The sequence below is a fragment of the Manis pentadactyla genome, chromosome 14 (assembly GCF_030020395.1).
Source record: "Manis pentadactyla isolate mManPen7 chromosome 14, mManPen7.hap1, whole genome shotgun sequence".
NCBI classification, from domain to species: domain Eukaryota; kingdom Metazoa; phylum Chordata; class Mammalia; order Pholidota; family Manidae; genus Manis; species Manis pentadactyla.
The window spans coordinates 58,360,442-58,387,067 of record NC_080032.1 but is presented as its reverse complement, the minus strand read 5'-3'; the positions used below and the strand labels follow the sequence as shown (position 1 = coordinate 58,387,067).

General features: G+C 39.7%; 1 protein-coding gene across 1 annotated transcript in view; it reads left to right on the top strand.

Annotated features, from left to right (window-relative positions):
* ADIPOR2 (adiponectin receptor 2) overlaps positions 1 to 26,626 on the top strand; it is a 104,444-nt gene that overhangs the window by 28,166 nt on the left and 49,652 nt on the right. The gene's annotated exons all lie outside the window — the stretch shown is intronic.

Genomic DNA, 26,626 nt, shown 5'->3' with positions numbered 1-26,626 from the left:
GGCCATACAGGGAAATGTAAAGTTGGTAAGTGAGAGAGAAGCCTTATTGTTTGAAAAGGTTAGCTTTTTACTTCTTTGCATATTTATGCCCTGTGGCTTCTATGCCCAGCATTTGTCTTGAGGTATCTTTACCACTTGGAAGAATTATGATACTCGGTAAATTTGATAAATATGAGGCACGAATTCTATTTAAGGGTTGTAATTAGAAAGGAAGAAGAAAAGCTATAGAAGTAGCAGGCGGCAGAAAACATGGGAAGATTGATTATTTCTTTGACATATCTTCTTGTAGAGTACCTTCAGCATGTATAGCTTTTAAACTACTAATTAAATTGCGCAGATACATTAACATAATAGGAGTATAGTTACATAACCAAAGCATACCTGTAATTACCAGCCCTCTCCAGTGAAACCAAGAAAACCAGTTAGGCACCTTAGGCATTTGTGAAAACTTATCTATGATATGGTGGATATTGTCCAACTGAACTTGAACAGTCTGAGAGAAATCAGACAAATTCAAACAACCCATTCCTGGGGAATGTTCACATCCCATATGTTCTTTTAACAGTAAATAGTCTGTAGTTGTAAGATTTTGGAGCGCTACAATTTGCACTTCTCCTAATTCTTGGTTGAGTTCCAACAGTATAGATCCAGTCCAATTTGTTGTTTTACTGTATGCACAGGCCAGCTTAGATATCTCCTTCTTCATTCCCATGGCAAGTCCAGTAACTGGTGGGATGAGTGCATCTACAGCTGTAGCAGTGCGTGGATCTTTGTTGGGGTTTTTTGATGATCATCTTCTGGCATGAGTCTTCCAGAGAGTGCTGATGTTGGAAGTTCTTTTTCATATCGTATCTTAGTTCATTTTCAGGGTAGCCAAATTAGGCTTTGATCCTCTGTATAAACAAAAACAGACCCTTTGCCTACACTTTTATATGCCCTTTATACCCTTGTGTAGAACTCATTGGAGGTCACCACACAGGAACTGCCTTTTTTTTTTTTTTTTTTTTTGGTATCATTAATCTACACTTACATGACGAATATTTTGTTTACTAGGCTCTCCCCTATACCAGGTCCCCCTATATACCCCTTTACAGTCACGGTCCATCAGCATAGCAAAATGTTCTAGAATCACTACTTGCCTTCTCTGTGTTGTACAGCCCTCCCATTTCTCCCACCCACCATGCATGCTAATCTTAATACCCTCCTTCTTCTCCCTACCCACCCATCCTCCCCAGTCCCTTTCCCTTTGGTACCTGTTAGTCCATTCTTGAGTTCTGTGATTCTGCTGCTGTTTTGTTCCTTCAGTTTTTCCTTTGTTCTTATATTCCACAGATGAGTGAAATCATTTGGTATTTCTCTTTCTCCGCTTGGCTTGTTTCACTGAGCATAATACCCTCCAGCTCCATCCATGTTGCTGCAAATGGTAGGATTTGCCCTTTTCTTATGGCTGAGTAGTATTCCATTGTGTATATGTACCACATCTTCTTTATCCATTCATCTATCGATGGACATTTAGGTTGCTTCCAATTCTTGGCTATTGTAAATAGTGCTGCAATAAACATAGGGGTGCATCTGTCTTTCTCAATCTTGATTGCTGCGTTCTTAGGGTAAATTCCTAGGAGTGGAATTCCTGGGTCAAATGGTAAGTCTGTTTTGAGCATTTTGATGTACCTCCATACTGCTTTCCACAATGGCTGAACTAATTTACATTCCCACCAGCAGTGTAGGAGGGTTCCCCTTTCTCCATAGCCTCGCCAACATTTGTTGTTGTTTGTCTTTTGGATGGCAGCCATCCTTACTGGTGTGAGGTGATACCTCATTGTAGTTTTAATTTGCATTTCTCTGATGATTAGCGATGTGGAGCATCTTTTCATGTGTCTGTTGGCCATCTGTATTTCTTTTTTGGAGAACTGTCTGTTCAGTTCCTCTGCCCATTTTTTAATTGGGTTATTTGTTTTTTGTTTGTTGAGGCGTGTGAGCTCTTTATATATTCTGGACGTCAAGCCTTTATCGGATGTGTCATTTTCAAATATATTCTCCCATACTATAGGGTTCCTTTTTGTTCTATTGATGGTGTCTTTTGCTGTACAGAAGCTTTTCAGCTTAATATAGTCCCACTTGTTCATTTTTGCTGTTGTTTTCCTTGCCCGGGGAGATATTTTCAAGAAGAGGTCACTCATGTTTATGTCTAAAAGGTTTTTGCCTATGTTTTCTTCCACGAGTTTAATGGTTTCATGACTTACTTTCAGGTCTTTGATCCATTTTGAATTTACTTTTGTATATGGGGTTAGACAATGGTCCAGTTTCATTCTCCTACATGTAGCTGTCCAGTTTTGCCAGCACCATCTGTTGAAGAGACTGTCATTTCCCCATTGTATGTCCATGGCTCCTTTATCAAATATTAATTGACCATATATGTCTGGGTTAATGTCTGGATTCTCTAGTCTGTTCCATTGGTCTGTGGCTCTGTTCTTGTGCCAGTACCAAACTGTCTTGATTACTATGGCTTTATAGTAGAGCTTGAAGTTGGGGAGTGAGATCCCCCCTACTTTCTTCTTCTTTCTCAGGATTGCTTTGGCTATTCGGGGTCTTTGGTGTTTCCATATGAATTTTTGAATTATTTGTTCCAGTTCATTGAAGAATGTTGCTGGTAGTTTGATAGGGATTGCATCAAATCTGTATATTGCTTTGGGCAGGATGGCCATTTTGACGATATTAATTCTTCCTAGCCAGGAGCATGGGATGAGTTTCCATCTGTTAGTGTCCCCTTTAATTTCTCTTAAGAGTGACTTGTAGTTTTCAGAGTATAAGTCTTTCACTTATTTGGTTAGGTTTATTCCTAGGTATTTTATTTTTTTTGATGCAATTGTGAATGGAGTTCTTTTCCTGATTTCTCTTTCTGTTGGTTCATTGTTAGTGTATAGGAAAGCCACAGATTTCTGTGTGTTGATTTTGTATCCTGCAACTTTGCTGTATTCCGATATCAGTTCTAGTAGTTTTGTAGTGGAGTCTTTAGGGTTTTTTATGTACAGTATCATGTCATCTGCAAATAGTGACAGTTTAACTTCTTCTTTACCAATCTGGATTCCTTGTATTTCTTTATTTTGTCTGATTGCCGTGGCTAGGACCTCCAGTACTATGTTAAATAACAGTGGGGAGAGTGGGCATCCCTGTCTAGTTGCCGATCTCAGAGGAAATGCTTTCAGCTTCGCTGTTCAATATAATGTTGGCTGTGGGTTTATCATAGATGGCCTTTATTATGTTGAGGTACTTGCCCTCTATTCCCATTTTGCTGAGAGTTTTTATCATGAATGGATGTTGAACTTTGTCAAATGCTTTTTCAGCATCTATGGAGATGATCATGTGGTTTTTGTCTTTCTTTTTGTTGATGTGGTGGATGATGTTGATGGACTTTCAAATGTTTTACCATCCTTGCATCCCTGGGATGAATCCCACTTGGTCATGGTGTATGATCCTTTTGATGTATTTTTGAATTCGGTTTGCTAATATTTTTTTGAGTATTTTTGCATCTACGTTCATCAGGGATATTGGTCTGTAGTTTTCTTTTTTGGTGGGGTCTTTGCCTGGTTTTGGTATTAGGGTGATGTTAGCTTCATAGAATGAGTTTGGGAGTATCCCTTCCTCTTGTATTTTTTGGAAAACTTTATGGAGAATGGGTATTATGTCTTCCCTGTATGTCTGATAAAGTTCTGCTGTAAATCCATCTGGCCCGGGGGTTTTGTTCTTTGGTAGTTTTTTGAATACTGCTTCAATTTCGTTGCTTGTAATTGGTCTGTTTAGATTTTTTGTTTCTTTCTGGGTCAGTCTTGGAAGGTTGTATTTTTCTAGGAAGTTGTCCATTTCTCCTAGGTTTCCCAGCTTGTTAGCATATAGGTTTTCATAGTATTCTCTAATAATTCTTTGTATTTCTGTGGGGTCCGGCGTGATTTTTCCTTTCTCGTTTCTGATACTGTTGATTGGTGTTGACTCTCTTTTCCTCTTAGTAAGTGTGGCTAGAGGCTTATCTATTTTGTTTATTTTCTTGAAGAACCAGCTCTTGGTTTCATTGGTTTTTGCTATTGTTTTCTTCTTCTCAATTTTATTTATTTCTTCTCTGATCTTTATTATGTCCCTCCTTCTGCTCACCTTAGGCCTCATTTGTTCTTCTTTTTCCAATTTTGATAATTGTGGCATTAGACCATTCATTTGGGATTGTTCTTCCTTCTTTAAATATGCCTGGATTGCTATATACTTTCCTCTTAAGACTGCTTTTGCTGTGTCCCACAGAAGTTGGGGCTTAGTGTTGTTGTTGTTATTTGTTTTCATATATTGCTGGATCTCCATTTTGATTTGGTCATCGATCCATTGATTATTTAGGAGCGTGTTGTTAAGCCTCCATGTGTTTGTGAACCTTTTTGCTTTCTTTGTACAGTTTATTTCTAGTTTTATGCCTTTGTGGTCTGAAAAGTTGGTTGGTAGGATTTCCATCTTTTGGAATTTACTGAGGCTCTTTTTGTGGCCTAGTATGTGGTCTATTCTGGAGAATGTTCCATGTGCACTTGAGAAGAATGTGTATCCTGTTGCTTTTGAATGTAGAGTTCTGTATATGTGTATTAGGTCCATCTGCTCTACTGTGTTGTTCAGTGCTTCCGTGTCCTTACTTATTTTCTGCCCGGTGGATCTATCCTTTGGGGTGAGTGGTGTGTTGAAGTCTCCTAGAATGAATGCATTGCAGTCTATTTCCCCCTTTAATTCTGTTAGTATTTGTTTCACATATGCTGGTGCTCCTGTGTTGGGTGCATATATATTTAGAATGGTTATATCCTCTTGTTTGACTGAGCCCTTTATCATTATGTAGTGTCCTTCTTTATCTCTTGTTACTTTCTTTGTTTTGAAGTCTATTTTGTCTGATATTAGTACTGCCACCCCTGCTTTCTTCTTGCTGTTGTTTGCCTGAAATATGTTTTTCCATCCCTTGACTTTTAGTCTGTACATGTCTTTGGGTTTGAGGTGAGTTTCTTGTAAGCAGCATATAGATGGGTCTTGCTTTTTTATCCATTCTGTTACTCTGTGTCTTTTGATTGGTGCATTCAGTCCATTAACTTTTAGGGTGACTATTGAAAGATATGTACTTATTGCCATTGCAGGCTTTAAATTCATGGTTACCAAAGGTTCAAGGTTAGACTCTTTAGTATCTTACTGCCTAACTTAGCTCGCTTATTGAGCTGTTATATACACTGTCTGGAGATTCTTTTCTTCTCTCCCTTCTTAGTCCTCCTCCTCCATTCTTCATATGTTGGGTGTTTTGTTCTGTGCTCTTTCTAGGAGTGCTCCCATCTAGAGTAGTCCCTGTAAGATGTCCTGTAGAGGTGGTTTGTGGGAAGCAAATTCCCTCAGCTTTTGTTTGTCTGGGAATTGTTTAATCCCACCATCGTATTTGAATGATAGTCGTGCTGGATACAGTATCCTTGGTTCAAGGCTCTTCTGTTTCATTGCATGAAATATATCATGCCATTCTCTTCTGGCCTGTAGGGTTTCTGTCGAGATGTCTGATGTTAGCCTGATGGGTTTTCCTTTGTAGGTGACCTTTTTCTCTCTAGCTGCCTTTAAAACTCTTTCCTTGTCCTTGATCTTTGCCATTTTAATTATTATGTGTCTTGGTGTTGTCCTTGGTTCCTTTCTGTTGGGGGTTCTGTGTATTTCCGTGGTCTGTTCGATTATTTCCTCCCCCAGTTTGGGGAAGTTTTCAGCAATTATTTCTTCCAAGATACTTTCCATCCCTCTTCCTCTCTCTTCTTCTTCTGGTACCCCTATAGTACGGATATTGTTCCTTTTGGATTGGTCACACAGTTCTCTTAATATTGTTTCATTCCTGTAGATCCTTTTATCTCTCTCTATGTCAGCTTCTATGCATTCCTGTTCTCTGGTTTCAATTCCATCAATGGCCTCTTGCATCCTATCCATTCTGCTTATAAACCCTTCCAGAGTTTGTTTCATTTCTGTAATCTCCTTTCTGGCATCTCTGATCTCCTTCCGGACTTCATCTCATATCTCTTGCGTATTTCTCTGCATCTCTGTCAGCATGTTTATGATTTTTATTTTGAATTCTTTGTCAGGAAGACTGCTTAGGTCTGTCTCCTTCTCTGGTGTTGTCTCTGTGATCTTTGTCTGCCTGTAGGTTTGCCTTTTCATGGTGATAGGAATAGTTTGCAGAGCTGGGACGAGTGACGGCTGGAAGAACTTCCCTTCTTGTTGGTTTGTGGCCCTCCTCTCCTGGGAGAACAGCGACCTCTAGTGGCTTGTGCTGGGTAGCTGCGCACAGACAGGGCTTCTGCTTCCTGCCCGGCTGCTATGGAGTTTATCTCCACTGTTGCTGTGGGCTGGCCTGGCTTGGGCGTCTGCTCGAAAGTGGTGGAGTTGTGTTGTAGGGGGAGCGGCTGGGAGGCTATTTATGTCCGTGAGGGGCCTCCCTGCTCCCTGCAGCCCAGGGGTTTAGGGTGTCCAGAGGTCCCCGGATTCCCTACCTCTGGATTAAGTATCTCATCCTGCCCCTTTAAGACTTCCAAAAAGCACCCGCCAAAACAAAACGACCACAAAATTTAAAAAAAATTTTTTTTTAATTAAAAAAATAAAAATAAAAAATAAAAAATGGCCGCTCCTTTTTCTTTATTCTCCGGCGCCAGCCTCAGGCATCTGCTCACTGGTCTTGCTGCCCTGTTTCCCTAGTATTGGGGTCCCTATCCCTTTAAGACTTCCAAAAAGCGCTTGCCAAAACAAAACAGCAAAAAAAAAAAAAAAAAAAAAAAATGGCCGCTCGCTTTTCTTATGTCCTCCGGCACCAGGCCTCTGGTACCCGCTCACTGTTCTTGCTGCCCTGTTTCCCTAGTATCCAGGGCCCTGCGCACGCACTGTGTCTGCGCTCTGGCCGGGATGGCTGGGCCTGGGTGTTCAGCAGTCCTGGGCTCCTTTTCCCTCTCACTCTGCCTACTCTTCTCCCGCTGGGAGCTGGGGGGAGGGGTTTTCGGGTCCCGTGGTGCCGGGGCTTGTATCTTACCCCCTTCGCGAGGCGCTGGGTTCTCGCAGGTGTGGATGTGGTCTGGATATTGTCCTGTGTCCTCTGGTCTTTATTCTAGGAAGAGTTGTCTTTGTTATATTTTCATAGATATATGTTGTTTTGGGAGGAGATTTCCGCTGCTCTACTCACGCTGCCATCTTGGCTCCCTCCCTGGAAAACAAATTCTTACATAGTGGATAAGTGACATTGTGAACAGTACAAGGGCAGTCATCACAGAAACTTTCGGTTTTGCTCATGCATTAGGAACTATAAACAGTCAGTTCAAATATGAATACTCATTTGATTTTTATAGTTGATTTATATGTGGATACTACATTTCTCTCTTTATTATTATTATTTTTAATAAAATCCTGAAGTGGTAGGTAGATACAAGATAAAGGTAGAAAACGTAGTTTAGTGTTGTAAGAGAGCAAATGTAGATGATCAGGTGTGTGCCTGTAGACTATGTGTTAATCCAAGCTAGACAAGGGCAATAAGACATCCACGTATGCAGAAGATTTCTCTCAGAACGGGGGGTTGAGGTTCTAAGCCTCACCTCTGTTGATCCCCAATTTCTCACCTGATGGCCCCCCTGCGACTGTGCCTGTCTTAGGTTGTTCCTCCCTTGAGGAATCTTACCTGTCTCTGGCTAACCAGTCATCTTCCGGAGCCATACAGGGAAATGTAAAGTTGGTAAGTGAGAGAGAAGCCTTATTGTTTGAAAAGGTAAATGTTTGATAAAATTCAGCAGTGAAGCCATCTGGTCAAGGAATTTTGTAGTTAGGTAGTTTTTTTATTATTGGTTCAGTTTTGTTGTTGGTAATGGTCTGTTCAGATTTTCTGTTTCTTCCTGGGTCAGTCTTGAAAGGTTGTATTTTTCTCAAAAGTTGTTCATTTCTTCTAGGTTATCCAGTTTGTTAGTATATCGATTTTCATAGTATTCACTAGTAATTCCTTGTATTTCTGTGGTGTCCATAGTGATTTTTCCTTTCTCATTTCTGATTCTGTTTATGTGTGTAGACTCTCTTTCTTTTTTTAAGTAAGTTAAAATATTGTCTTTATTTTCATTCATGGATAAAATGCCATAATATGCAATGTGAAAGGTAAATTAACTGACTTAGCCACAAACCTTTGAAGCAGAAACAAAAATGTTCTAGTATTTTTTTTTATACCATTAATGTACAATTACTTGAAGAAAATTATAGTTACTAGACTCCCGCTATTACAAAGTCCTCCCCACATACCCCATTACAGTCATTGCCAATCAGCGTAGTAAGATGCTATAGAATCATTACTTGTCTTCTCTGTATATACTGCCTTTCCCATGCCCCACCCCCACATTATGTGTGCTAATCGTAATGCCTTGTTTTCCCCCTTATCCCTCCCTTCCCACCCATCCTCCCAAGTCCCTTTCCCTTTGGTAACTATTAGTTCATTCTTGGGTTCTGTGAGTCTGCTGCTGTTTTGTTCCTTCAGTTTTTGCTTTGTTCTTATACTCCACAGATGAGTGAAATCATTTGATACTTGTCTTTTTCCTCCTTGCTTATTTCACTGAGCATAATACCCTCTAGCTGCATCCATGTTGTTGCAAATGGTAGGATTTGTTTTCTTCTTATGGCTGAATAATATTCCATTGTGTATATGTAACACATCTTCTTTATCCCTTCATCTACTGATGGACACTTAGGTTGCTTCCATTTATTGGCTATTGTAAACAGTGCTGCGATAAACATAGGGGTGCATATGTCTGTTTCAAAGTGGGCTCCTGTGTTCTTAGGGTAAATTCCTAGGAGTGGAATTCCTGGGTCAAATGGTATTTCTCTTTTTAGTTTTTTGAGGAACCTCCATACTGCTTTTCACAATGGTTGAACTAGTTTGGATTCTCACCAGCATTGCAGGAGGGTTCCCCTTTCTGCACTTCCTCGCCAACATTTGTTGTTGTTAGTCTTTTGGATGTTGGCGATCCCAACTGGTATGAGGTGATATCTCATTGTGGTTTTAATTTGCATTTCTCTGATAACTAGCGATGTGGAGCTTCTTTTCATGTGCCTGTTGGCCATCTGAATTTCTTCTTTGGAGAAATGTCTGTTTAGCTCCTCTGCCCATTTTTTAATTGACTTATTTGCTTTTTGTTTGTTGAGGTGCATGAGCTCTTTATATAATTTGGACGTTAACTCCTTATCAGATATGTCATTTATGAATATATTCTCTCATACTGTAGGATGTCTTTTTGTTCTACTGGTTGTATCCTTTGCTGTACAGAAGCTTTTTAGTTTGATGTAGTCCCAATTGTTCATTATGCTTTTGTTTCCCTTGTTCATAGGGAGATATGTTCATGAAGGAGTTCCTCATGTTTATGTCCAAGAGATTTTTGGCTATACTTTTTTCTAAGAGTTTTATGGTTTCATGACTTACATTCAGGTCTTTGATCCATTTCGAGTTTACTTTTGTGTATGGGGTTAGACAATAATCCAGTTCCATTATCTTACATGTACTGTCCAGTTTTGCCAACATCAGCTGTTGAAGAGGCTGTCATGTCCCCACTGTGTATCCACGGCTCCCTTATCGTATATTAATTGGTCCTGTATACTTGGTTTATATCTGTGCTCTCTATTCTGTTCCACTGGTCTGTGGATCTGTCTTGTACCAGTCAGTACCAAATTGTCTTGATTACTTGGCTTTGTAGTAGAGCTTGAAGTCAGGGAGTGTAATCCCCACAGCTTTATTCTTCCTTCTCAGGATTGCTCTGGCTATTTGGGGTCTTTAGTCGTTCCATATGAATTTTAAAACTATTTGTTCCAGTTCGTTGAAGAATGCTGTTGGTATTTTGATAGGAATTGCATTGAATCTGTAGATTGCTTTAGGCAGGATGGCCATTTTGACAATATTAATTCTTCCTAGCCAAGAGCACGGGATGAATATCTATTAATTAGTGTCCTCTTTAGAGAGTCTTGTAGTTTTCAGGGTGTAGGTCTTTCACTTCCTTGGTTAGTTTTATTCCTAGGTATTTTATTCTTTTTGATGCAATTGTGAATGGAATTGTTTTCCTGATTTCTCTTTCTTGCTAGTTCATCGTTAGTGTATACGAATGCAGCAGATTTCTGTGTATTAATTTTGTATCCTGCAACTTTGCTGAATTCAGATATTAGATCTAGTAGTTTTGGATCTGTCTGTAGGGTTTTCTATGTAGGATGTCATGTCATCGGCAAACAGGGACAGTTTGACTTCTTCCTTGCCCATCTGGATGCCTTTCATTTCTTTGTGTTGTCTGATTGCCATGGCTAGGACCTCCAGATCTATGTTGAAAACAGTGGGGAGAGTGGGCATCCTTGTCTTGTTCCTAATCTTAAAGGAAAAGCTTTCAGCTTCTCGCTGTTAAGTATAATGTTGGCTGCGTGTTTGTCATATATGGCGTTTATTATGTTAAGGTACTTGCCCTCTATACCCATTTTGTTGAGAGTTTTTATCATGAATGGATGTTGAATTTTGTCAGATGCTTTTTCAGCATCTATGGAGATGATCATGTGGTTTTTGTCCTTCTTTTTGTTGATGTGGTAGATGATGATGATGGATTTTCGAATGTTGTGCCGTCCTTACATCCCTGGATTAAATCCTACTTGATCATGATGTATGATCTTTTTGATGTATTTTTGAATTCAGTTTGCTAATATTTTGTTGAGTATTTTTGCATCTGTGTTCATCAGGGATATTGGTCTGTAATTTTCTTTTTTTTTTTGGTGTCTTTGCCTGGTTTTGGTATTAGAGTGATAATGGCCTCATAGAATGAGTTTGGAAGTATTCCCTCCGCTTATATTTTTTGGAAAACTGTAAGGAGGATGGGTATTAGGTCTTCACTAAATGTTTGGTCAAATTCAGGGTTGAAGCCATCTGGTCCAGGGGTTTTGTTCTTAGGTAGATTTTTGCTAATCAGTTCAATTTCGTTACTGGTAATTGGTCTGTTCAGAATTTCTGTTTCTTCCTTGGTCAGCTTGGAAGGCTGTATTTTTCTAGAAAGTTGTCCATTTCTTCTAGGTTATCCAGTTTGTTAGCATATAATTTTTCATAGTATTCTCTAATCTTTGTACTTCTGTGGTGTCCGTAGTGATTTTCCCTTTCTCATTTCTGATCCTGTTTATGTGTGTAGACTCTCTTTTTTTCTTGATAAGTTTGGCTAGGGATTTATCTATTTTGTTAATTTTCTTGAAGAACCAGCTCTTGCTTTCATTGATTATTTCTATTGTTTTATTCTTCTCAATTTTATTTATGCCTGCTCTTATCTTTATTATGTCCCTCCTTCTGACTTTGGGCCTCATTTGTTCTTTTTCTAGTTTCATTAATTGTGATTTTAGACTGCTTATATGGGATTGTTCTTCTTTCCTGAGGTAGGCCTGTATTGCAATATACTTTCCTCTTAGCATGGCCTTTTGCAGTGTTGAATTATTGTTGTCTTTTGTCTCCATATATTACTTGATCTCTGTTTTTATTTGGTCATTGATCCATTGGTTATTTAGGAGCATGTTGTGAAGTCTCCATGTGTTTGTGGGATTTTTCATTTTCTTTGCATAATTTATTTCTAGTTTCATACCTTTGTGGTCTGCGAAACTGGGTGGTATAATTTCAATCTTTTTGAATTTACCGAGGCTCTTTTTGTGCCCAGGTATATGGTCTATTCTGGAATGTGTTCCATGTGCACTTGAGAAGAATGTGTATTCTTTTGTTTTTGGGTGTAGAGTTCTGTATATTTCTGTTAGGTCCATATGTTCTAATGTGTTGTTCAGTGCCTCTGTATCCTTACTTATTTTCTGTCTGGTTGATCTGTCCTTCAGAGTGAGTGGGGTGTTGAAGTCTCCTAGAATGAATGCATTGCATTCTATTTCCCCTTTTAATTCAGTTAGTATTTGTTTTACATATGTAGGTGCTCCTGTGTTGGGAGCATAGATATTTATAATGGTTATATCTTCTTGTTGGATTGACCCCTTTATTATTATGTAGTGTCCTTTGTCTCTTGTTACTTTCTTTGTTTTGAAGTCTATTTTGTCTGATACAAGTACTGCAATCCCTACTTTTTTCTATTAGTTGCATGAAGTACCTTTTTCCATCCCTTCACTTTTAGTCTGTGTATGTCTTTGGATTTAAAGTGAGACTCTTGTAGGCAGCATACAGGTGGGTCTTGTTTTTTTATCCATTCAGTGACTCTTTGTCTTTTGATTGGTGCATTCAGACCATTTACATTTAGGTTGAATATCGATAGGTATGTACTTATTGCCATTGCAGACTTTAGATTCATGGTTACCAAAGGTTCCAGGTTAGCTTCCTTACTGTCTGAGAGTCTAACTTAACTCACTTAATATGCTATTGCAAACACAATGCAAAGGTTCTTTTCTTTTTCTCCTCCTTTTTCTTCTTTCTCCATTATTTATATATTAGATACTATATTCTGTACTCTGTCTATCCCTTGATTGACTTTGGGGATATTTAGTTTAATTTTGTATTTGCTTAGTAAGTAGCTGCTCTACTTTCTTTACTGTGGTTTTATTACCTCTGGTGACAGCTATTAAACCTTACGAACATGTCCATCTGTAGCAGTCCCTCCAAAATACTGTGTAGAGATGGTTTGTGGGAGGTAAATTCTCTCAGGTTTTGCTTACCTGCAAATTGTTTAATCTGTCCTTCAAATTTAAATGATAATCTTGTTGTATAAAGGAATCTTGGTTGAGGCCCTTCTGCTTCATCACATCCCTTCTGGCCTGTAAGGTTTCTGCTGAGAAGTCTGATGTTAGCCTGATGGGCTTTACTCTGTATGTGATCTTATTTCTCTCTGGCTGTTTTTAATATTCTGTCCTTAGCCTTGATTTTTGCCATTTTAATTACTATATGTCTTGGTTTTGTCTTCCTTGGGTCCCTTGTGTTGGGAGATCTGTGGATCTCCATGGCCTGAGATACTATCTCCTTTCCCAGATTGGGGAAGTTGTCAGCAACTACCTCCTCAAGGACACTTTCTATCCCTTTCTCTCTCATTTCTTGTTCTGGTACCCCTATAATGTGCATATTGTTCCATTTGGATTGGTCACACAGTTCTCTCAATATTCTTTCATTCTTAGAGATCCCTTTTTCTCTCTGTGCCTCATCTTGTTTGTAGTCGTCTTCTCTAGTTTTTATTTCATTTATCATCTCCTCCACCTTATCCAATCTGCTCTTAATTCCCTCCCTTGTGCTCTTCAGTGATTGGATGTCCGACCCGAATTCATTCCTGAGTTCTTGAATAACTTTCCGTACGTCCATTAGAATGTTAATGATTTTTATTTTGAACTCCCTTTCAGTAAGAGTCATGAGATCCATGTCATCTTTCTCAGGAGTTATATTAATTTTACTCTGAACCAGGTTCTTTTGGCATTTCATATTTGTATATGGTGCCCTCTAGTGTCCAGAAGCTCTACTCTCTGGAGCCTTTCAGCCCTTGAAGCAATGTCGGGGGTTGCAGGGGAGTGGTATTGGTGCCTGAGGGGAGGAAAGAGCTGTTTCCTGCTTCCCGGCCGCTATGCCTGTCTCCACTGCCTGAACCAGTGGGCTGAGCACACAGGCATAAGCCTCTATGCTTTCCGTTTGCAGTTGCTGTAGACAGATCTTGCCTCTGGCTTGCGTAATGCCAGGGTAGGGTTTGCCGGTTTGTGAGCCAGGTGGGGCCAGGAGAAAGGCACAGTAGGCTTCCTATCACAGAGGGGGTCCCTAAAGCTGTGTAGCCAGCCAGTGAGCTGGAGCACCTGGAAATCGTGAAAGCTCCCAACCTACTGGCAGAGTGCACCTGGACAATTTTGTCTACCTGTCCTTTCTCCTGAGCAGTAAGCTCTGTGCAATCCTTGCCCCTTTAGCAGCCTTCCTGCTAAGGGCTTCCTTGTTAGGAAGTCTCTCATACCGCCCGCCCTTCCTTTGTCCCAGAGCAGCCAGATATGGATCCCTGCTTTCCACAAGTGGCCAGAATCTCGGTCTCTCCAGGAATTCTGCCTGTCCTAGCTTTCCAATCCCCCAATCATGAGAGTATCATGAAAGCACCACGAAATGTAGGTTTGTGCTCCCAGAGCAGATCTCCGGAGTTAGGTATTCAGCAGTCCTAGGCCTTCACTCACTCCCCGTTCCATTTCTCTTCCTCCAGTTGGTGAGCTGGGGTGGGGGAAGGGCTTGGGTCCCACCTGGCCACAGCTTTGGTACGTTACCCTGTTCTGTGAGGTTTGCTCTTTTCTCCAGGTGTGTGCAGTCTGGCGCAGCCCTCTTTCCTGGTGCTCTTTCAGGATTAGTTGTATTAATTATATTTTCATATTATATGGGTTTAGTAGGAAGCCTGTGTCTCACCTCTCACGCCATCATTAATCCTTTGACCTTTTCCAATATTCTTATGCAACATGTTTCATATGAGTTTTTTCAAATTGTCACAAATCTGCAAAATATTTTCAAATTATTTTTATTGAAAAAATAATCCACATATGAGTGCATCCACACAGTTGAAACACATGTAGTTACAATTTTTTTCCCTTGTGATGACAATTTTAAAGATATACTCTGAGCAACTTTCAAATATACAATAGAGTAATATCTAGGCACCATGCTTATGGTGTCACCTTATGACTTATTTATTCTTGAACTGGAGGTTTATACCTTTGACCACCTTTGTTGCCTGTCTCCCCACCCCAGTCTTTGCATGCTTCCTAATTTTTTGGTTTGATAGTGGACATTTTAGATAATATAGCAACTCTAGGTACTGGGCTCCCCTCCTCCAGGGCTTGTTACTGTTACTTGCTTTTTATTTGTTTAGTGACTGAATTGTTTAGTAAAGTTTCTTTCCCACCCATGTTCAGCTTCTGATATTGTTCCACAGGGAAGTAGTTTTGGATAAGCTCACAGTCACCTTGAGATGATAATTTTTTGGTTGGGCTCTTTTTGTCTGACCACACCTAGCTCTTAAAATCCACTAATAGCCAGGTGATTGCTCTATTGATTTTAAGAGTGCTCTAAATTGTTCTACAGACTAATCCCATCAAATTTTGGCTCCTTTGAATGAATAATTTCTGAGGATAATGTTTAATTTTTGTTATAACACCAGGAGGGCTCCCAACCAGGTGTCTTGTTTCCCAGTACTTTCTTGTAGTCTAACTTGCCTAGTTTAGCTGTTATCTTGATTTGTACTACCAGTTGCCTTTCACACTTCCTATGTTCTTTCGAATGCCTTTAGGCTTGAGCTTCTTTACACTGTGTTGCACATAAAGTCAGGCCCTTTGGGAAGGGGTTAGGTGCTGTCTACCTACCTCCTTCCCTTTCCTTCTTCCTCCAGGCAAAATCTCTGAACCAGGGCTCTAGAGATTTATCCATGGGGCCAGTGACAGGTTTCTCTTAGAGAAACAGCATTATTCTATGATATGAGTGCTTGGTGGGGCAGTGGACAGTAGCTTTGGGTCCTCTTGGCTTGCATCTTCTGGTGTAGAACCACCACTGCATGACCCAGGTCAAGAATGATTACCCCTTGGTATTCTCAATATACCATGGTCAAAGGAGTGCCTCAGTTCCACATGTGGGGCTGGTAGGAGTGTTAGGGGGAGAGATCAGTTCAACACCAAATATGTTAGGGTGGCATTGTGTATTTTCCTCGGTTCTTGTCCCTGCCGCAACAAAGAATTGAAGGGCAGAGACACAGTAGTGAAGCAAAGTAAAAGTTTTATTTAAAGTTACTTAAAGAGAGAAAAAGTACAGGTGAGCTCAGGGAGGAGAGGTACCCTGAAAGGTTAGAGAGAAAGTCTACACACTTAAGTGTGGGTGACCTCAGAGAGATGTGTGCACTGAAAGACTGGGGGTGCTCCCTTTTAAGGATTTTTCAGAAATGTGACAAAGGGTTTGTTAGGGGTGTATGTGGACTTGTTAAGTGGTCTCAAGATGTTTATCTTTGATGAGACATTACGTTTTTTTTTTATCAGTCCTCCAGGTAATTCTGCAAAATTAGCTTAACACAAGAAATTCACTGCTCTGATTGCCTCCCAGTATAGTAGCTTCTTGGTCTGGGAGCATATCAGTCAAGACTGCCTGCCCTTCCTCCAAGGTGGGCTGAGTTATTGTCTGTTTGCTAAAGAGTATGTTAAGAATCTTACTTCTTGGGTTTTTAAAAATGCAATTTTAGTTTTAAGATGGAATCTTCCTGTCTTTATTATGCTCTTTATAGGTGGGCCTTTTAGCAGGCTAGAGTAAATCTTACAATGGCATATCGAATTGACAGAATGAAGACATGGGCTGTGCTCAGACATTTTCTTTATCTGGATAATATTCAAATATTCCAGGCCAAGTTGTTCCTGGGCTTTTGAGCTTTAACTCATTAAAGCCCAGGAACAACTTGGCCTGGAGTTAATGATTAACTCATTAACTCTGAGTCTTTTCTGGGTTTCTAGTTTTAACTGGTTAACTTTTTGAGTCCCTTCTAGTGGGCTTTATGGCCTTATTCTCTTTCTACCCCCACTCATATCTATTTTCCTGCCTAACATGAGGAGGGTAACCCCTACTTTTTCTACTTATCTGGAACTTAGACTCTCCAGCAGGTAACTGAGGCAGAATGAGAAGTACTGATGTTTTGTTGCTCCAAGAGAGAACCTCTCTCCAACCCAAATTTACTGTTGGGGACAGAGGGAACCCTGTGTTTTCAGCTGCAAGGACCTGAAGTAGAGTCTCTCTCTGCTCTTTTGAGCTGGGAGTGGGTAGGGAGGAAGAGAGACATCAGGGTTTAAATACCATAAATTCTTGCTTTTCTTATTGAATTCTTGTTAATATTCTTAAATGTTTCTTTATTTTTATTTGGCCTCAGGACTGTTTCCAGAGACTTTTAATGGTTGTTTAAAAAGTAGTTTCCATCATTTAAATGGGAAGCAGGTCTGTGGAGCTCCTCACACTGTATGCCAGAAGTCATTCTCATGTTTTTATTGTTTTTGTTTTTAGATGTTGTGATTAAGTTTGTGGTAATACCTCGTTGTAGTTTTGATTTGCATTTCCCTGGTGGCTAATGATGTTGAAAATCTTTTCTCATGATTATTTGCTATCTGTATATTCTCTTTGGTGAAATGCCTGTTCATTTGTGCATTTTCTGGTTGGAGTGTTAGTTTTTTGTACTATTGAATTTTGAGAGTTCTTTGTGTGGTTTAGGTAATAGTCTTTTCTTGGATATGTGATTTACAAATATTTCCTCTCAGTCTGCAACTTGTTTTTCAACTTCTTAATAGAATAAAAATTTTTACAGAAAAGTTAATTTTGATGAAATCCAGTTTATCATTTTTTTCCTTCTATGGATCATGCTTTTGTTGTCAAGTCTCAGTACTTTTTGCATACATAGCTCTAGACCCTGAAGATTTTCTGTTTTCTATAAAAGTTTTATTGTTTTGTATTTTACATTTAAGTCCATGATCCATTTTGAGTTAATTTTCATAGATGTTGTGAGGTTTAGGTTGAAGTTCTTTTTTTGTTTTTTGTTTTGGCCTATGGATGTTCAGTTCTAGTACCATTTGTTGATCAGGCTACCCTTCTTGCATTGACTTGCTTTTGCTTGTTTCTAAGAGTTGAGCATGTTTGTTTGTGTGTCTGTTTTTTGGTTCTTTATTCCCTTCCATCAACCTTGTGTTTTTTCCTCTGGTAATAACACACTTTCTTGACCACTGTAGCTATGTAGTAGGTAGTAGGCCTTCATATTAGATAGAGGGATTCTTCCCACTTTATTATTTTTCAAGATTGTTTTTAGTTCTAGTGCTTGTGCCTTTCATATAAATTTTGAATAAACTTTTCTTCATCTACAGAAGTCCTTGTTAGGATCTTGAGAGGAATTGCATTAAACCAATAGAACGATTTGGGGAAAATTGACATCTTTACTATATTGAGTCTTCTAGTCCATGGATGTGGTATGTTGTTCATTGTTTACATCCTTGATTGCTTTCATCAGCATTTTGTAACTTTCTGCAAACAGATCCTGTACATATTAAGTGTATACTTAAGTATTTAACTTTGTTTGGAGTATTTGTAAATGGTATTGTTTTAAATTTTAGTTTCCACATTTTTATTTTTAGCATGTAGAAATGTGATTGATGTCTGAGTATTGATGCTCTGTCTGTTGATCTTGCTGAACTCACTTACTAGTCCTAGGAGTTTTTGTAGATCTTCAGTGTAAGATAAATTTTAGCCGAAATAAGCAGGCGAAGAGAGGCAACAAAGGGCCAGGTAGTTTATTTGAATGCCACTCCGGGGTGATGTTCCGCGGTCTGGGTACTACAAGCTGGGGAAGTCACACCCAGTCAGGGAGGTGGGGGCTTATAAGGGGTTAGGAGGGGGAGGAGTGGGCAAGCTATCCTAGGGGGCGTGGAGAGGTATGATTGGCTAAAGGTGACATAATAGACAACTAGAAACTTTTTTTCCTTCCAAGAGGGAGGAGGCTGACATCCGGTTCTTAGTTGGCACATCAGAAGGATGGAATTCAGGAAGAGCTGTCTCCTTTCCATGTAAGGCACGGACCTTGAGGTCTGGTCTGTTCTTCCCCTGTGGCATCTCTCTGTTCTGTTTGCATGTCCTTGTTTTTCCTTCCTCCAGCCTAACATTCCAGCCTTTTGGTCATAATGGGCGATGACTCGATCTGGCTACTTCCGGCTGACAGGGGGCATCATGGGGGTTTGAGGCTGGTATTAGGCCAAAGGAGGGGGTTCAGTGGGAAGAGGTGTGTAACGGTGAAGTAACATCTGGTTGGTGGCGACCCGGGTCATCTGGGTTAGCCACTGTTGGAGGAACCTGAGGACACAAGGGGCAACTAAGAGTAAACCACAAACTGTTATTAAGGGGCCCTGTAGGGGCATTGGCCAGGCTATTATGGGAGACTGGAATTCTGGATCGAGTTTACATCTCAATGACTAGTATTGGGATTCAGTATAGATAAGACTGCATTATTGAAACAATACTTTTCTCTAAAATCACCCTCATTTTTATTAGAAGTAGCCAAATTAAGAAAATAATTAACAGTTGGCTTGATTATTTGCACAAGTGCAGCAAGAAGAGCAATTGATTACATGGGATCTTTTAAATGTGCTTTGCTGGAACTTTTTGGAAGGAATTTCAGATTGAACTTTTAAGGGCTTCTTGAGGCCAGAAAGCCAAGCCAAACTTGCCATCAGCTTGTGCCTGCAGTACCTGTAGATTTGGGTGAATTCCTCTCTTCTTGAGGTTCCCAAGACATTCCTGAGGTTCTTGCACCTGCCAGGAAGTGACCTTCCTTACTCACCTGGTAAGGCTGCTGGGAACTCTGTAAGCAAGGTACCAGGCCAGTTCTTCTAAGGGGCTTTGTTGGCTTTATAAAGTCAGTCTTAGTTCCTTAAAGCTGTCTGTTCATATCTGAGTTTACACACGTGTCTCTCAGGTATGACGTTCCAGTCAAAGCCTTGGTAATATAACCAGTGTTTTTAATTGGTCCTCTTACAAGGAAAGCAGATTCTTATTGAACTTGTGTAAATAAACATACTGCCATGAAATATAAAAATAGTCACTGAGAGTTTTTAAATTCTGGAGGGATCAGGTAGAAAGAAAGATAAAGTTTCAATTCTGCTTATAAAGGCAGTCATTTACTTATCTGTTGTCAGCTTAAGAGAAAAAGCTTAAAACACTTTATCAGCAACATTTGAAACCAAAAGCTACAAAATCATCTTCTTTAGTTTACTTAATCTTATGTAACTAATACTTGTTCTGCTGAAATCTAGTTCTTTACTAGCTTAAGAGTACTAAAACAGTGACTATAAATAATAAAAGACTTACAAATGACAATGGTTAAAGATCTGATGAGAGCTTACTGTAAGACAGTTGACATAAGGAAATTCTGATATTTCTGTGACACAAAACATTTAGTAACAAAGTTTAGCATTATTATTTTTGACAGTGCTTTCTAGGTAATTAAGCAGGTAATTATATATCAGATAAATAAGTTAAATTAGCCAAATACTTTCTCCAATGAGAAAAAGTTCTTCTGACATGTTCCAGGGGCCTTCTGGAAAATATCAGAGTTAACTAGAGGTAAAAGTACCTTTTTGAAATTGATTTTGGGAAGTTGTCAGAAGAAAGTTTCTTTGGCACTTGCTTAAATAGGATTATAGGTTGCCATGAAGCAATACTTATTCAATTAACTAGAATGACAACAAAGTACTTCAAAGGCAAATAAAGAAGGTTACATAGTTGTTATCAAAGTTTAGCTTTTAGTCCTTTTAATATTAAGGTCTCATTTTCTTAAAGACTTCAACAGCTCACTGAGACTTTAAGCATAAGAAACTGCTTTGATAAAACAATTAGAAGAACTCACTGAAATCTTTCAATATTAAGAGCAGACTAACAGTTAAGAAATCTTTGTCTTTTTAACTGAAAACAAAATTCTAATTTTGCTGTGTACTTGATACTGAGACTCATTTGCTTTAATTTTATATAGCATGACCATATTAAATTCTTCTACAAACTTTTTACAATTTTCTTTTTACATTTAGATTTCTCCTTCTAAATAAACAGCTGTACTTTAGAACAAAGTTACTTTCGTTTATCAAAAGACATATTTTTTAGCATGCAGAACTGTTTCTTACTACTTTAAGTAGTTTTGATTAGAACTTTAACCTTCAGTGAACACTGAAAAATAGGCTACTGTAAACTGTTACACTAGCGTTCTTCAGATTGATACATCTATGAACCTATATTATTATTTTTGGAAATGTGCTTTTTTTATAGCACAGTTTCTTACTAGGCACAAAATATGTCTATATAACTTAGCAAACTTTAAGAATTTTGGTTACCACAAAAATTCTCAGGCTGTTTGCCTATATATATACTGTTATATATTAATACAGTATTATTATTAAGATATTTATTTGCTAGGCTTGTTTACTTATTTTTAGCATCTATGCTAAATTACTTACAAAACCTTTACTGAATATTAGACAAAGCCAAGCTTTTAAGCATTTTATTCTTAAAAGATTTAGAGATAATATCGACTTAAATGACCTTAGGTAAACTCAGCTGATAACAACAAGGACCTGCCCGCCTCAGCCAAACCCAAATTAGCATTAATGCTTAACATTTTAATCAGATTTTCTGGAAGTTTTAGAATGCCCAATTTTCACAAGCGCTTGTTTTTAAATAAAATATTTTTCATCTATACACTTAGACACACAAACGCAGAAACTGAGATACAATGACTACAGTCAGCAAAACCCCCCACACAAAAACATACACACAGACAGACAAACCGATATAAAGACTTGAGTCACTGATATCCAATTGCCTTCCCTCTCCTCAGCTTCCTGTCCGTGGCTTCTGGAACCAGAGGGCGGGAGGAGCGTGTTCCAGTGGGGGAAGAGGGTGGTGAAGGCAGAAGGAGAGGTGGAGGGGGTGGTGCAGCTACCAGAAGAGGAGAGCAGGACAACGGCATGGTTGAGAATGTAGGACTTTAAGATGGCAATGACACGTATGAAGACAAAGGACTTAAAGATGGTGGTGGAGAGAGGGGGAGGGGATAGCGAGCTGAGGGAGGTGGGCAACTGAGGTTTTCTGGCGGATCTGAAAAGGAAGGACTGAGCAGAGTAAGAGGCTGACAATCTATAACTGGAGATCGGGCTAGGAGAACCTGAGTCATTGAACACAACATAAAGGTCTGGACGAGAGTGCAAAGTCTAAAAAGCCTGCACATATGGAATTTCACTCTACACTCCACTCCAGTGGCAATAATTAATCAAGGTGGTGAGGAGGCTAAAATTGAAAGTCCCTCAGGGGGCCAGCGAGATTGATTGTCCAAGGGATACTGAGGCCTGACCTGAGAGCTAAGAAAGACTAGCTTCTATTTGCGAACTTCCCAGGACAAACACAGAGTAGCCAAATTAGAAATGAGACACCACAGTGGGGTCTGAGCCTCTGCTTTTGAGGGCTGGTTCCCCATGTCTGTGCCACTCCCCAACTAATCCAGCTGAGAGGAGCACCCAGCGTCCCAAGCGCGCCAAGTCAGGGGAGACGTCCTGGGAGCCTGGGTGAGGAACGTCTCCCCCACCACAGGGCCAGGGGCGGGCTGGATGCCCACAGACGTCCTGGGGCCTGGGGTAGGGATGTCTCCCGTACCGCAGGGCCAGGGGTAGGCCGGATGCCCGCAGATGTCCTGGGGCAGGGACGTCTCCTGTACTGCAAGGCCAGGGGCAGGCTGGCTGGATGCCTGCAGAGGGTGGGCCACCTGGACGTATGTATGATTTCTAATGGACCAGGTGAAATGGAGTTAGGGAGGGAAACAGACCAGGGGAAACTGGGGGACTCACTGGAAAATAGTCCATGCAGCAGAGAGCAGGCTGAGGTCCTGGGTCGGGGAAGGAGGGGATGGGTCGGGGCCCTGTACTCACACTCCTTCCTGGGATTTCGGCACCAAATGTAAGATAAATTTTAGCCGAAATAAGCAGGCGAAGAGAGGCAACAAAGGGCCAGGTAGTTTATTTGAATGCCACTCCCAGGTGATATTCTGTGGCCTGGGTACTACAGGCCAGGGAAGTCACACCTGGTCAGGGAGGTGGGGGCTTATAAGGGATTAGGAGGGGGAGGAGTGGGCAAGCTATCCTAGGGGGTGTGGAGAGGTATGATTGGCTAAAGGTGACATAATAGACAACTAGAAACTTTTTTTTCCTTCCAAGAGGGAGGAGGCTGACATCCAGGTCTTAGTTGGCACATCAGAAGGATGGAGTTCAGGAAGAGCTGTCCCCTTTCCATATAAGGCAGGGACCTTGGGGTCTGGTTTGTTCTCCCCCTATGGCATCTCTGTTCTGTTTGCATGTCCTTGTTTTTCCTTCCTCCAGCCTAACATTCAGTAGCATTTTAAGGTTTGTCTTGAAGTATTTTATCTTTTTTTAAATTGTGATTTATTTGTTCTATAATTTATTGTGGGCTTTTAGGATAAAGGCTATTGATATCCATCTATTGATGTTATGCCCAATCACTTCGATAAATTTTTCACCATCTTTTTTTTCCAGTTGATTGATACTTTTAGGTTTTTAGCAAAGGTGTCATATAATCCATATATAATAAAAGTTTTATACCCCTCTGTAAGTCTGGGGAGAGGAAATCCCGGGGCAACATACCTCTAAAAACCGAAATCAGTCAAAGGGAGAAATAAAGTTTAAAACCCATTTATTGCTCACAAACTGCAGTCTGGGGCCATTTCTCTCTTTCCTGCTCCAGCAGAAGCCAAAACCTGCCCTCCCCAGCACCTCTCAGGTACTGATAAGCCCTCCTTGCCAGGTAATTACCCACTGATATGGAGATGAACTTCTCTCCACCCCTGAGGAATGATGCAAATGCACTAAAACCATACTTCTTTCCCCCTCTGAACACCTGTTGATATGCAGATATACATACTAAAGCCAGGCGAGATATTCTGGAAATGTTACAGTTTTACCGACACCCTCATATTTTTCCTTTTGTTTGTCTAAAACCTCCAGGACAGAGTTAAATAATGTTGATGATAAAGGACACCTTCACCTTCCCTCTAACTTAACTTGAGTCTAAGTTAATTGCTTTTGCTGTCAAGGCATTGCATCCTTGTAGGGATTCTTTTTATTACTAAGTAGAATTTAAGCTGAAATGTATAGTAAATTGCAGTTCTCTAAGGTGTTATAGGATTGGGGTGTTTTGTTAGGTTTTTGGGAATCTGTGGGTTGATAAGTGCTTTTTCTTCCAACTATTATATTATTGAAACTCTGAAATAATATTGGTAGGCATTCCTGTTTTAGTATATATAAAGTGGTAAATATAATTAGACTGTTCTGACTGAAGATTTTACAATGTCTTATTTCGTTAATTCTTTTATTGTCCTTGTAAATTTAAGAAAACATTGTTGATACAGGAATGTATATTGATAATCAGGCCTTCCCTGGAAACTGATTTTCTTATTTGTTTTTATTTTAAGGAGAATCATTCACAGATTCCTTGGGAAAATTTATTTCTTGTCATTTGCTTTCTTTTTCTGGGTTCAGAAATTCTAATTAATAAACAATTCTGATTAATAGAGCATTCCCTTTGTATTCTCATAAGTGAGCAGCATGACTCCATATAGCTCCAGCTCATAGTGTGGCCATATTTCAAGGCTATTTTGCAGAAGGCCTTATTCTACTTGGCTACATTCTGAGGATAAAGATTCTGATTCTGTACTTTATTTGCTATCTAAACAAAAATGCCTTTGATATTCAAGATGGTATCTTTTTTTCCCTAGTCTTAGTTTTTTTTTTTGGGTTGTGGAAAGCACATGAACTTCATGAGGGCCAGAAAGATCTGGGTATAAATCACAGCTGCTCCTCTTTATAGACTAATGTCTTGAATAAATTACCTAATCTCTGAGCCTCAGTTTCTACATTTGTAAATGGGGGATAAAATATTATATGAGATCTCACATTTAAATTCTGTGGTATAAAAATTGCGATATAGTGAGTCATAAGAAATACATATTTGGTCATTTAGGTGATCAAATATATATTTCCCAGGTGTATTTGTTCTTCACCCATAGTTCCTGAGAACATTGCAGAGCCTTTAAGGGGCCTGGGTGTCTTGTCATGTTATTTAAAGACTTTTGGACCCCACCCAGGGGCAGAGGCTAGAGGTTGAATCAGCCAGTGGCCAGTGATTTAGTCAGTCCTGACCATCCACTGAAGCCCTCACAAAAACCTGAGAGGAGTGTATTGTTTTCTTGGATCCTGCTTCTCTGTTGGAAATAACTTCCAGGCTTGGGGAGCCAGAAAGCTTCCATGTGCCACTGAGCCAGGCCCCAAGCTCCACAAGGATAGAAGCTCCTTTATTTGGGTCCCTGCCCTATATTACCTCTTCATCTGGCTGTTAACTTGTATCCTTTACAGTATCCTTTATTAAACTGGCAGATGTAAGTGTTTTCCTGAGTTCTGTGAGCTGGTCTAGCAAATTAATCGAACCTAATGGGGAGGTCGTGGGAACCTCTAATCTGTAGCTAGTAGATCAGAAGCACAGGTAAACTGCCTGGGGCTTGTGACTGACTGGTGTCTGGAGTGAGGGGTGGAGGCAGTCTTGTAAGCCGGGAGCCCTTAACATGGGAAATCTGGTGCTGTCTCTGGGCAGATAGCATCAGAATTGAGTTCTCGGACACCCTGCTAGTGTTGGAGAATTGCTTGGTATTGTGTGTGGGAGACACCCTTCCCCCAACACACACATTGGAATCAGGTCTGGGAATCGGAAAGGAGTTTTACTACTACTATTGTTGTGTAGAAAAAACCCCACAGAAATTAATTTTTAACAATAAATGTTAGCTCTTTGTTCTCTGAAACAAAATGAAATGGGTGTGAAATAGCTGTGTGGGATGTAAATAAATAAATGTAAATCATTAGCATTGTTTCTTTTTTCATAATTGGGCATTAACAGCAGTGTTTATAATCTTGGTTATTATAATATGCTTGCCCAGGCCTTTATATGGTAGGCATATGCCCAGGTTTAGTGATCCTTAATGATTTGTGTTTGTTCTTGCTCCCAAAAGTTTGAAAGCCCTTAGAGAAATCCTGCAGTGAACTGTCATTATTTGTGAAATGAACTGTTGGCTAATTCTCAGTCGAATTTGAATTCTTGGGCTAATTCTTGGTCTGTGTACCCATGTATATAAACACCAAATAGGCCTTTACCTTCTTTGTATGGCATTCAGACCTTCCTCCAATTAAGAACTTTGACTCTCGTGGGATATTTGAGCATGACATATACCCTGGCTTCTTCCTGTTTTAGTATATCTGATTGGATCGGCTATGATGATTGCCTTATTTGAATATGTAACTAAATTTAGTATATCTGATTGGATTGGCTATGATGATTGCCTTATTTGAATATGTAACTAAAAGCTTTTGTACTGTGAGTTAAGTAGAGGGCCAAGGACTTGAAATAATTGAAACTCCTAGGAAACGTACTGCAATCCAGTTTAGAGAGGTATTAATGATTTTTGAAAGTGTTTTTACCACTGAAGAGCATTTAAATATCATCTATCAAATGTTCATTAAATATTTTTGTGCATAGAACTTTCTGAGAACTCACAGGGATATAAAAGGAGTATGCTCTGGTCCTAAGTTTCTTGCTTTCCAGGGTAGTCTAGAGTTCAAAACAACTAAAAGATATAGAAATGTCATACACTAAGCCATTTAAAAGCAAAACATTACCAATATCTGTTACGTAAGTCAGAGATTTTCCTATTTATTTGATACAAAGTACGGTGAGTTTTGGTTTCCTCACCTGAACAGTAGAAATAAAAATACTCTATAGGGTCATTGTGGTGTTTAAGTGAGATTGGATATTATAAAACCCAGCTACAATGCATAAAACCCACATATATCCTTCCTACAGTTAGGTATGCTTTTAATTGAAAAAGTAATGTGTAGTATTTGTTAAAAAAAAATGCAGGTGGAACCAAAGGAAAAGTAAGTCTTCACACTCCAGACCTTGGGTCTTTTCTTCCCTTCTACATTTCTCGCATTTCTGTACCAATGTGCACAATTCTGAGTATTTTCTGGTAGT